General features: G+C 38.5%; 1 non-coding gene across 1 annotated transcript; it reads left to right on the forward strand.

The window, feature by feature from the left end:
* The first annotated feature begins 443 nt into the window (after positions 1 to 443).
* Positions 444 to 550, forward strand: LOC142873537 (U6 spliceosomal RNA). Its single transcript, XR_012921554.1, has one exon. It is a non-coding gene; the product is annotated as a U6 spliceosomal RNA (small nuclear RNA).
* Positions 551 to 12,401: the final 11,851 nt, after the last annotated feature.

Here is a 12,401-nt window from a genome sequence, read left to right on the forward strand (position 1 = left end):
AAAATAATTCATGTGGGCCGGGCGCGGTGGCTTACGCCTGTAATCCTAGCACTCTGGGAGGCTGAGGTGGGCGGATTGCTCAAGGTCAGGAGTTCAAAACCAGCCTGAGCAAGACCCCGTCTCTACCATAAAAATAGAAAGAAATTAATTGGCCAACTAATGTATATAATATAAAAATCAGCCAGGCATGGTGGCGCATGCCTGTAGTCCCAGCTACTCGGGAGGCTGAGGCAGGAGGATCGCTTGAGCCCAGGAGTTTGAGGTTGCTGTGAGCTAGGCTGACACCATGGCACTCACTCTAGCCTAGGCAAGAAAGCGAGAATCTGTCTCAAAAAAAAAAAAAAAATTCATGTGGAAAAAATTGATATATATTCATATGAATATATAAATTTAGATGGATTTAAGGCCTAAATATTAGAATAGAAACTTTAAAAATTGAGGAAGTGCTCACTTTGGCAGCACATATACTAAAATTGGAACAATACAGAGAAGATTAGCATGGCCCATATGCAAGGGTGACACACACATTTGTGAAGCGTGCCATAAAAAATTAAAAAAAAAACCAGAAGGAAATATCTTTATGACTTCAGAGTAGAGAAAGATTTTTTTTAAACAAGAACATAACAAATATAAATCACAAAGGCAAAGACATGGTATACAAATCTTAAATTCACTGATTGGGAGAAGATATTTGCAATACATAAATTTGACAAAGTACTTCTATCTAGATGATATTTTAAACAACCAACTCCTTGAGTGTGATGTTTGATCATTAACACTCTGAAACATAATGATAAAAAAATAAAATAAAAAGCAAAAAACCCCTACTATTTAAAATAATTTAAAAAAGGGTACAAACTCAAGGAAAAATGGACAAAGAATATATTCTGGAAATTGTAGAACAGGAATCCCAAATGATCAATGACATGTGACAAGATGCTGTATTTCACTAATAATTAGAGAGATACAAATTAAAACTACAATTTCACATCTATCAGATTGTGGGAAAACAAAAAGTCTGACAATAGCAACAGAATTTTGGGAAATGGAACCTCACATGGTGCTCGAGGGTATGTAAACGAGTTCAACTGTTTTGAATGAGCAATTTCACAGTAGCTAGTAAACTCGGTGACGTGGGGGAGGGGGGAAAGGGCATTTATTGAAACCTTAAAATTTGTACCCCCATAATATGCTGAAATAAATAAATAAATAAATAAATATTAAAAAAATAAAAAGAACTCAGAGAGGCATAAAGAATAAAAAAAAAAAACAACAAAAAACAAAACCTTGGTGACGTGGCAGACATGTTGGTTGGCCACCCTAAAGCCCCCTTCCAACAACTTCCTTCTTCCCCACCTCCCACTATACAGGCAGGAAAACCCAAATACAAACTTTCCCATTCTTTCTGGCATCTGGGGCTGGCTGTGTGACTCATTTCCAGCCAATGAGAAAGAGGATGTCTGCCGGGTGGTTTTGTGAACAGTTCCTCCCTGCCTGATTCTGAATATGGTCTGAGGAAGTTGTGTTTAGAATTGCTGTAGCCTTGTTGACACAATGAGGGGAAGGTCAAAAGATTAATAAAGGCGCTGATCTCTTAGCCATGAAACCAATTCCAGCAACACCCTCCTCTTGTGAGCCAGGTTTTCTCTTGCAGTATCAATGTTCCTCATTGGTTCTAAGTTCTAGCAATTGCCTCTCCGGATATATCCCCTAGAGAAGCACACGTTTGGAAGGATGAGTCATTGTTTGGAAAACAAAAAAATCGAAAGTAACCTAAATGAGCATATGCAAGGGAAGGGATAAATAAATCATGGTACTATTCATACAGCGGAATACTATAGAGCAGCTAAAATAAACTAACAGGATCTACATATACCAACATGAATAATGCTCACATCAATGTTGAGTGAAAAGAGCAAGTTGAAGAAAGATATGTAGTATATGACAGCATGTGGGTAAGATTTTTAAATCACAAAACAATATCTTATATATTATATGTGTGTACATACATGTATCCACAACACATACATGTATCTATATATGCATCTTGTAACAAATGCAAAAATATGGACTGAATGATATACACTGACATGTTAGAATAGTTCTTATCTCTGGGAGGGGAAGGACCAGCATGGGGTACAAAGAAGATATAAAAAATAATAACATTTACAAATCTGAGTGGTGGGTACATGGGTGCTTATTATTAATATATTATTTCTGTGTGTTTAGAAAAAATTGTAATGAAAGAACAATAGGAAGATCATGCACAGAAATTACCTGAACAATGAGTTTTTAAATGTATATGGATTTGTTTTTTTTTAATTTTGAGAAATATACATGACATAAAATATACTATTAAAATGATTTTTTAAAGTGTACAGTTCAGTGGCATTAAGTACATTCACATTATTGTGCATCCATCACCTACTTTCATCTTTAAAACTTTTTCCTCTTGCCAAACTGAAATTCTGTAGCCCTTGAACACTAACCCCCCATTTTTCCCCTCTAGCCCCTGGCAACCACCATTCTACCTTCTCTCTCTATGAATTTGACTAATCTGGTTAAAATAAAGTAACTGGATATACCTGTATCAATATGGACAGATCTTATGTTAATGTTGAGTGTAAGGAGCAAGTTCCGTGGTGAGTAGGATCACACACTATCCCTTTTTGTGGCTAGCTTATTCCCATTTGCATAATGTCTTCAAGGTTCGTCCATGCTGTAGCATGTGTCAGAATTCCTTCCTTTTTAAGACCAAATAATATTTTGTTTCTCCATTCATCCATTGATGGACACCTGGGTTGCTTCTACCTTTTGGCTACTGTAATTAATACTACTATGAACATGGATGGACAAATACCTATTGAAGTCTCTGCTTTCAATTCTTTTTTTGAGACAGAGTCTCACTTTGTTGCCCAGGCTAGAGTGAGTGCCGTGGAGTCAGCCTGGCTCACAGCAACCTCAAACTCCTGGGCTCAAGCAATCCTTCTGCCTCAGCCTCCCGAGTAGCTGGGACTACAGGCATGCACCACCATGCCTGGCTAATTTTTTCTATATATATTAGTTGGCCAATTAATTTATTTGTATTTTTATAGTAGAGACGGGGTCTCGCTCTTGCTCAGGCTGGTTTCGAACTCCTGACCTCGAGCAATCCGCCTGCCTGGGCCTCCCAGAGTGCTAGGATTACAGGCATGAGCTACCCGTGCCTGGCCTGCTTTCAGTTCTTTTGGGCACATACCTAGAAGTGGAATGGCTGGATCCTATGGTAATTCTATTTTTAATTTTTTGAGAAAGACAGTGATTTTTATCAAGATATGATTTTCAACCTACCAGCTACTGTGAAATAATGTAGTGCATCAGAATGTTCATCTGTTTCCTCACCATTACTTTGCAGCAGCCTACCAAGTTTGCAAACAAGAATTCTCCCAGATATTTTGTTACCATGGATATGAGGAGCACAGGATTCTGTAGTGGCATTGTTAGAATAGAACCAACCTCTGGGGACAATCTGCCACTCGATGTTGAATAAATGAACACTCATTAAGAAAACCTAATACAGTGATTGAGAAGTTGCCTCTGCCTTCTGCATTAAAATGTACACTGTTGGTCTAGTCTTGTTCTGTGACTGTACAAGCTTAATAGCTAATCCTTTTTCTCCATGTGCTCTAAGCAGTGTCGATTGAGATGGCAAAGAAAGAAGAAAAGTCCTAAATCTCAATTGAACCCACTGATATTTATGTTAAACAAAATAAAAATCCCAAATAAGCCCCCTAACCCCAACTTCTACTTCTAGAAGTTACACATGTAATGCAGGTTCATTGTAGAACAATAAAAAAATAGATACATAAAAATAAAACAATTAAAACATTGATAATTCCACTCATGTTTTGTGAAATTTATTTAGATTATTTTCTAGGAATAAATGTATTTAATGCAACTTTTAACTATAAAACAGAGCCATATTATAATTTATTGTTTTATAGCTTCTTTTCCAATTAATATATTGTACACATATTTCCATGTGATTTTTTACAAATAATGTTTAAGATTACAAAATATCCATTTGTGGATGTAATATAATTTATTTATTCAATGTTGTTATTGGACTTTTTTAGTTGAAGTGTTTTCTTTTTTTTTTTTTTTTTAATTTTACTTGCACTATGAGAAGGAAACAACCGGATTAGTTGAAATTTTGTCTTGCCAATATGGCAATGAATACTTTCATAGTTACATTCTTAAGTTCATCCTTATTTTTTTTTAGGATAAATTAAAAAATATATAATAGTATGGCTTCATCAAATGCTATGAATAGATTCTTATTTCTTTCCAAAAGAGATATTTGCATATTTTCAACATAAAAAGTATATAAATTTATTATTACAAGTTCAAATAATACAAAAAAAGAATAGAAGAGGAAGGTAAAGTTGCTCCTAGTCCTCAAGGTAGTTTTTTTTTTTTTTTTTGAGACAGAGTCTCGCTTTGTTGCCCAGGCTAGAGTGAGTGCTGTGGCGTCAGCCTAGCTCACAGCAACTTCAATCTCCTGGGCTCAAGCAATCCTCCTGTCTCAGCCTCCCGAGTAGCTGGGACTACAGGCATGTGCCACTATGCCCGGCTAATTTTTTGTATATATATTTTTAGTTGGTCGATTAATTTCTTTCCATTTTTAGTAGAGACAGGGTCTCACTCTTGCTCAGGCTGGTTTTGAACTCCTGACCTTGAGCGATCCCGCTCGGCCTCTCAGAGTGCTAGATTACAGGCGTGAGCCACTGCGCCGGCCCAAGGTAGTTAGTAATTTAGTGAATGTTCTTTTAGACTTTCAATGCATATATACAAATGGATGTATTTATAAAAATGAGGTGAGGCCTGACTCCACATTTCAGTTTGGTTACTGTATTTTTGAACTTAATAGAGAGTCAACTTTTTAATGTCATTAAATATTCTTTTACAGTATTATTTTTGATGATTTCAAATGATTCCATATTTGAATTACCCATATTGATTCCATATTTGAATTCCATATTTCAATCCCAGTTTCTGCAGCTCTGCCAAGGAAAACAGGCCCACCCACAGCCCCTGCTGACAGGGTGGGGCCCCTCCTCCTCTCTCTGCTACCTCTCCACCAGCCACCAGCTGATTGGAGCAAGACCCCATACCCAACACATGTGCCATTGCTAGATTATGGGAGGGCCTAGAGCAAAATCTCTGCTCAGACTCAGAAGAGCTGGACCAGTCATGACCTTACTGTTAGATTTGAGCTGGCCAAATAAGCAGAAAGTCAAACAGTTCACAGTGGGTTCACAGCTTAGAGATGCATGGAGAAAAGCCAAGAGGGAGAGTAGATGCCTTGAAAAATCATAAAGAGGTCAGCTGACATTATAGGGAAGCAGGAAATATGAGTAAAATTAGCCATGATGTCAATACAAATATGTACAGTATTTGTAAATATGGCATAGTAAAGAATAATGCTTTAGGATAAAGGCTTTTTTTTTTTTTTTCTTTATTTTGGCATATTATGGGGGTACAGATTTTAAGGTTTCAAAAAATGCCCATTTCCCCCCCTCCCCCCAAAAGTCTGAGTCTCCATTATGACCATCCCCCAGGATGGTGCACATCTCACTCATTGTGTATGTATATACCCGCCCCCCTCCCCCCTCCCACCTCCCCAATACCCTATTACTGTAGCACCTATGTGTCCACTTAGGTGCTACTCAGTTAATACCAGTTTGCTGGAGAATATATCTGGTGCTTGTTTTTCCATTCTTGGGATACTTCACTTAGTAGTATGGGTTCCAGCTCTAACCAGGAAAATATAAGATGTGCTATATCACCATTGTTTCTTAGAGCTGAATAGTACTCCATGGTATACATATACCACATTTTATTAATCCATTCTTGGATTGATGGGCACTTGGGCTGTTTCCACAGCCTTGCAATTATGAATTGTGCTGCTATAAACATTCGAGTGCAGGTGTCTTTTTTGTAGAGTGTCACTGGATCTTTTGGGTAGATGCCCAGCAATGGGATTGCTGGATCAAATGGTAGATTCACTTGGGGATAAAGGCTTTGAAGTCAGATGAGCATTTGAATTTTTTTTTTTTTTTTTTTTTTTGAGACAGAGTCTCACTTTGTTGTGTGGGCTAGAGTGCCATGGTGTCAGCCTAGCTCACAGCAACCTCAAACTCCTGGGCTCAGGCCATCCTTCTGCCTCAGCCCCCCGAGTAGCTGGGACTACAGGCATGAGCCACCATACCTGGCTAATTTTTTCTATATATTTTTAGTTGGCCAGTTAATTTGTTTCTATTTTTAGTAGAGATGGGGTCTCGCTCTTGCTCAGGCTGGTTTTGAACTCCTGACCTTGAGCGATCCTCCTGCCTTGGCCTCCCGGAGTGCTAGGATTACAGGCATGAGCCACCATGCTTGGCCAAGTATTTGAATATTGATTCTTCTACTTACACATTATGTGACTTAGATTGATTAATCTTCTGAGCTATAGTTTCCTTATCAGTAACACGCGGAAAATAATATATTTGTTATTGAGTTGTTGTTCTTAGCACAGTCCCTGACACATGGAAGCACTAAATAAATGCAATTATTATTATAGCTATTTCTTCCCAAATGCACCTCATATTTGATCCTCTTTCATATTTGGAATCTCCTGGCATCTATCAATTTATGAATTTTTGTAATTAATAACTGTATGTTGTGTTCCAGGAAGTTTTCTCATATTCAAGTCTGGATTTTTTATTGAGCAAACTTCTGAAATAACTGAATCAACTTTCTAATCTACAACTTTCTTCTATCTTTAAGGATAAAAGTAGATTCTACCAAGTGTGCTTGTTTCATTTGGGGCTTATAAAACTTGAATTCTCTTTTCCTTAGTCTCCTGAAGTCTCGAATGGTTGTAAGATTCACACAATGAAAAGAAGTATTAGCATTAAAATTTCCATTGGCAACTGGGTAGACTGTACTCTCACAGGATTTGAGGTTTCTTACCTATTTCTCTTATAAAGTAAATATCTAGAATTTTCTCTTGCTGGAATGGTACAAAGGTGGAATCAATTTTACTTCGTGTCAACTTTCAACCTCTTTCTACCTCCTCCCTACGGATAATTAAGGACTTTGTGGCATGTATAAATAGCTTTGGTTGAGAACATTCTCTTATCTTTGCCCCTCTCATCACCGAGTGGGGCCTATAACTGATGTCGCAATTAGAGTACTGATTTAGCTCGGAGAGACACTTTGCAAATGATCCGCTGAGGAGGGATGGTATTTATATCAGCTATGACTGATGAAGACTTTGTCAACTGTACCTTTGGCAGATCATTTGATGGCGTGCCCCCGGGTTAATCTACTTCTCATTATAACTGATGATCCATGATGATGTGTTTTCCGAACCACTCATCTTACAGAGAGCACCACAATGTGGAACAGCCCTGTGCAAATACTGATAATTAAGGAAATAATCCAAAGTATAGGACTGGACAGGAAAGCTGTAGAGATCGAGACATTTAGTGACGTACTAGGGCACAAGTAATTTGGCATCATCTGTGCCAACAGGAATTCACACCTCTGTATTGCTGGGTTCATTGTCTATTTTGACAGAAGAGGAAAGAATGAAAACAGACTGACTGCTTATGTTTCCCATAAAAAAAGGTCAGGCAATTTGAAATTATTTTTTTTAATTTCTCAGGTGCTGTGAGTACTTCAAAACCATAGCATATTCTCAGGTCAAGTAGTAATATGGAATCAGATTTTTTTTTTTTTTTTTTTTTGTAGAGAGATGTTCTCACTATGTTGCCCAGGCTGGTCTCAAACTCCTGAGCTCAAGCGATCTCCCTGCCTCAGCCTCTCAAAGTGCTGGGATTATAGGTGTGAGCCTCTCTGCCTGGCCCAGAATCAGAAATATTAATGTTGTTTTGATTATTTGACTAAAGTTAAAACCAGTGATTGATAACATATATAAATATAAATATGTAAATTATATAATGATTATAATTTATGTAAGTATATGATTTATATCAGAAATTATATGATTATAATTTATGTAATATAATTTATATAATATGTAAAAATTTATATATCTGTATCTATAGATCCTTTGTGAAAGTAGAAGTATAGTGGAAACAGAGACAGGGAGTTGGGCTAATTCTCTCCTTAACTCTGTACTTAATGGCTAGAAGGTGGATGTTACAGTCCATTAGCACAAAGCTTCATCTTTGCCCCTTCTTTGATATGGAGTATTGATATTTGCAATCCTCTGTGAAGAGATTTGCAAATATAGATTCATGCCCCTCTAGACCCTCCTTCTACTCCTAAATTGATTACCACTTTAAAGCCTTTCTTACCTAAAAATATTTTTATTGATCAAACGTGCAAAAGGAGTTGATATGACATTGAGTTGACATGCAACATAGTCATCACTCAGTACACCGTGAGTCCCTCTGATGGGCACAAGGGCACTCCTCTTCCTCTCCTTCCCCCTGGTGCACTCCACTTAGGATGTTATGGAACCCACAAAGGGGGTTCTGGCCTAGGTCCGATTATTCCCCACACAGAAAGCTGATTACTGAGACCACGAGGATTGCCAAGGAAGAAAGGTAATTTATTATAGATGATGTCACCTGGGAGACAGAAGAACTGCCTCAAATCAGTTTCCCTGACCAACTAGGGGCAGAGGGTTTTTTATAAGGGGTTCAGGAAGATGGCTACATGTATGGGGGCAGGTTGTGCTGAAAGCAACATGAGCAGGAGGTCTAATTCAGAAGTCACAGCTGAGTGATGGATGGTGCGTCTTGGCGCTGTTACCCTGCGAGGGAGGAGTCTGTCATTTCTGGGAGACAACTCAAAAGGTAAAACGGTTAAACAGAAAGATGATAATATTCTGGTCACCGAGCCCTCCTGGCCTGGGAATCCAAAGCATAAGAAAACCACAGGGAAAAGATATAAGGGGGAGGAGGGTGTCATTTTGTGTTTGTTCATGGAGGCGATCGCAAGGACTCTATCTCTTCTTCCTTCTTACTTTTGCTCCAGTGCTCAGTCAGTCAGCTCATTCTGTACTTCCAGTTAGAACTGGGGGCGAGGGAAGCACGGGAGGCCCTTATTCCTAAGAAAAGGGTCAAATGCAAATGGCACCTCCTGGTCCTGTCTCAGAGTGAAGCAGCTACCAAACTGACTCTTCCCCTACTAGTTGGACCCACTCTTACATGTCATCTGTGTTATTTTGTTTATTTCTTCCCTCCATAGACCTTCCCTTCCATAGACCTTCCCTTCCATAGACCTTCTGTGCTATTCTAACTTATATGGAATAGGATGAAGAGAGTGGAAAACTTTTGGTTACTGTACAATCAAAGCCTTTCCTGTCTTCTGTAAATATCTGTCCTGCCTCCCTCGTGACTAGTGGCTGTGGGCCGAGCACCATCTGTATTCTCATCTCAGAAATGTCAGATATAGCCCCTGGGAGGATAAAAAAGCAAGCAGGAAATCAATATGTGATTTAGAACTTGTATATGGAATATGAGAAGGACTTTCAAAACTCAAAAATTAAAATTAAAAAATAAACACACAGCCCAATTAAAAATAGGCCAATAGCTTGAAAAGAAACTTAAACAATATAAACATGCCCAATAAAACACATGAAAGGTCAATATTATTAGGTAAATGCAAATTAAAACTGCAATGAGATGCCACTACACATACAATAAAGTGGCTTAAAAAAATTTAGAAAGCCAAAACTGACAGTATCAAGTGCTGACGAGGATGCCGACAGCTGGAACTCTCTCTTTACCCCTTGCTGAGGGGAAGGGAATGTAAAATGGTATGGCCACTTTGGAAAACAGTTTGGTAGTTTCTTAGAAATTAAAATAGACATGCCATATGACTGACCCAGTAATACCACTTTTTGATGTTTACCCCAATTGAAAATTGAAAATTTATGCTAGCACATGCTTGTATGAAAATGTTTATAGAAGCTTTATTCATAAGTATCCCAAACTGGAAACCACCTCAATGTCTTTCAACTGGACATCGAATCCCGTTTATTAATGCATAAACAATCTATAGTGTATCTAAACAATGGGACCGCACTGAGAAATAAAAAGGGGCCCAATTCTGATACATACAACATGGATGAATCTCAAATGCATTATGCTCAGTGAAAGAACCCAGACTCAAAAACCTACATGTCACATGGTTTCATTTATATGATCTTCTGGAAGAGGCATAAATGGAGGAGCAGAAAACAGTAATTATCAGGGGTTGGAGATGAGGGAAGGAGTTGGCGACAAAAAGCCATAAGGGAACTTTTTGGGATAATTGAAATGCTGTATAACTTCATGGTAGTAGCCCACATGATTGTGTGCATTTGTCAAAAATCATAGAACTGTACACTAAAAAGTGTAAAATTTACTATTGTGAATTACATTGCAGTATATTTTTAATAGAATTAGTCATCAATAAAATAGAAAACAAAAATAAAAGTTATCAATAATGGCAAGTTTCTTCTTTGAAAAAAGTAACAAAATGAGACAAATCCCCGGTGATATTAGCCAGGGTTGCCCAAAAGGAACAGGGAAATAGGGGTGGACATATGGGGTAATGGGCCCATCCAAGGCAGCCTCTCCTGGACCCCTCTGAGTTTCAGAACTGTAGAGGAAAGGGGCAGTGAGTAAAGGCTGGGAAATTAACACCTGTGGGGATAGGTTAGAAGAGCCAGGTCAGTTTCCCTGGCAATAAGAGCCAGAAGGGTGATTTAACAGCAGTCTCTGAGTTTTCATGCCTCCTTGACAGTTTGATTATGGTGCCATTTAGCAAGCGTCAACAGCTTTAATGATCTTTAGCACATTATAATGGAACCGTGTCCATGGAATTAATGCTTTTAGAAAACAGGGAGGAATTCTCTTAAAGATAAAGTACTTCTAGTGCCTTGTAAAATGAAAACATGTCTAAAGTGCACTTAATAGCCATATAGTTTGGAGCCTGTATGTCCTTATCTATAAAATGCGGACAGTGTTACATACTTCATGGTTTTGTAGGGAGGATTCAGACCAGAGAGCCCGTGAAAAGTGCCTGGCACCTAGTGTGTTTCCAACCCCCTCTTCTTCCAAGTCATTCTCCTTTTTCTTCTTGATTGAGGGCTGCAAGCATTGACATTTTTTTTTTTTTTTTTTTGAGACAGAGTCTCGCTTTGTTGCCCAGGCTAGAGTGAGTGCCATGGCGTCAGCCTAGCTCACAGCAACCTCAAACTCCTGGGCTCGAGCGATCCTGCTGCCTCAGCCTCCCGAGTAGCTGGGACTACAGGCATGCGCCACCATGCCCGGCTAATTTTTTCTATATATATCAGTTGGCCAATTAATTTCTTTCTATTTATAGTAGAGACGGGGTCTTGCTCTTGCTCAGGCTGGTTTTGAACTCCTGACCTTGAGCAATCCGCCCGTCTCGGCCTCCCAAGAGCTAGGATTACAGGCGTGAGCCACCGCGCCCGGCCGACATTTTGAAGGTAATATTAAAAACTAACTGTTTATAATGTTTACTATAAATGCCAGATACTGTTCTAAGCTCTTTATATTTATTAACTCATTTAATTGTCAGAACAATCCCAAGAGGAAGATACTATTATTATTTCCATTTTGCAGATGTAGGCACTGAGGAACAAGAGAGGGTGAGTAAATTGCTAAGGGAGTTGCTATTTTATCTCCTTATAGAAAATAACATGATTACTGTGGATGTAACTCTCGTGTATGTGTGTGTTCTTTTTCTCTTAGTAGCATTCCTTCATTTGCATTACCTTTCATACTTGACAAAATGCTTTCAAAAGCTGTATTTTGGCCAGGAGAGGTGTTTCATGCCTGTAATCCCAGCACTACGGGGGGTGCAGGCAGGAGATTCCCTTGGGGTCAGGAGTTTGAGACCAGCCTGAGCAAGAGCGAGACCCTGTCTCTACTAAAAAAATAGAAAGAAATTAATTGGCCAACTAATATGTATAGAAAAAATTAGCCGGGCATGGTGGCGCATGCCTGTAGTCCCAGCTACTCGGGAGGCTGAGGCAGGAGGATTGCTTGAGGCCAGGAGTTTGAGGTTGCTGTGAGCTAGGCTGACGCCACGGCACTTACTCTAGCCTGGGCAATAAAGTGAGACTCTGTCTCCAAAAAAAAAAAAAGAAAAACAAAACAAAAAAATAGGCAGCTTTTATACAGTCTCCTCGGATGAAATAGAAGTTTTAAACTTAATGTAGTCAAATGTGTCATACTTTTTTCTTTATAAGTTATGCATGTGGTGTCTTATTTAAAAAACAATTATCTATCCTAAGGACATGAAGATATTATGCTATTTCTTTTCTAAAAGATTTCAAGTTTTGATTTTCACACTTAAGTTTTTAATCTACCCGGCATCAATTTTGGTGTATT

Source organism: Microcebus murinus, chromosome 10 (genome assembly GCF_040939455.1).
Source record: "Microcebus murinus isolate Inina chromosome 10, M.murinus_Inina_mat1.0, whole genome shotgun sequence".
NCBI lineage: Eukaryota > Metazoa > Chordata > Mammalia > Primates > Cheirogaleidae > Microcebus > Microcebus murinus.